Source organism: Brassica oleracea, unplaced genomic scaffold, assembly GCF_000695525.1.
Source record: "Brassica oleracea var. oleracea cultivar TO1000 unplaced genomic scaffold, BOL UnpScaffold00908, whole genome shotgun sequence".
Classification (NCBI taxonomy): domain Eukaryota; kingdom Viridiplantae; phylum Streptophyta; class Magnoliopsida; order Brassicales; family Brassicaceae; genus Brassica; species Brassica oleracea.
In genome coordinates, this window is record NW_013617513.1 from 17,894 (window position 1) to 19,137 (window position 1,244).

Consider the following 1,244-nt stretch of genomic DNA (forward strand, 5'->3'; position numbering starts at 1 on the left):
ACAGACTTCTCGAGGAAGCACGCAAAACACCGTTCACTGCCCGGATTACTGAGACCAACGTCTCGGACCCAGGGAAGATCAAAATTCCCATCTACGATGGCACCACCGACCCGAAAGCGAACCTGTAGTCTTTCCAGATCGCAATGGGGAGGTGAAAACTCAAGGAACGCGAACGAGACGCTGACTACTGCCTACTCTTCGTCGAAAACCTCAAAGGAGCCGCGCTCAAATGGTTTTCTCGCCTAAAACGAAATTCCATCGGAAGTTTCCGCCAATTTGCTTCAGAGTTTCTCAAGCAGTATTCCATGTTCATGGACAGAGAAACCTCGGACGTCGATCTCTGGATCCTGTCTCAAAGAGAAGACGAGCCACTTCGCGAGTTCATGAACATATTCAAGCTAGTAATGGCAAGATTCACCGGGATCAGCGACAAAGTGGCGATCGATGCTCTGATGAAAACTCTCTGGTACCGGTCGAAATTCCGGCAATGGATATCCCTCAAAAAACTGAGAACGATTCAGGACGCTCTTCATAAGGCAACGGACTTCATCGTAATAGAAGAGGAGATGAAAATCCTCTCCCAGAAGTACAACCCGCAGATGACGCCCACAAAAAAAGAAAAGCTCTAGAAACGACAAGTATGTCCACCACGAGGGAGAAGACGTCCAGGGCGAGCACAACTACACTATCAATTCCGAACAAGGAAAGACCTCCGGAAACACCTGGACCAAGAACCAGTACAAGGATAACTCCTACTGCGAGTTCCACCATACCAAAGGTCATTCCACTACGAACTGCAAAGTTCTCGCGCCAGGCTAGCCGCAAAACTCTTCGCTGGCGACCTCTCGAAGGTCACTAGCATAAAAGACCTCATCCTGGATTCCGACCGCCCTCCCCAGACTGATAAAGAGTCTCCCGAGAGGGACGCACACGCAAACCAGTCTGGCGAGCAACGCAGAAGAAGGCAGGATGACCTCGGAGACAATAGTACCCGCCGGAGGATAAACATGATCATCGGAGAATTGTAATTCTACCACGACTCTGTTTCATCCATCAAGGCCTACGGAAGAAAGGCGGAAACAATTTCTAATTGGACGACTCGGTCACTGACCGACAATGCTCCAAACGATACGATTGTTTTCGAGGAGGAGGAAACCGTCGGACTCGATAAACCTCACTGCGACCCGCTGGTCATCGACTTGGTGATTCGAGACCTCGAAGTGGGAAGAATCCTCATCGACACA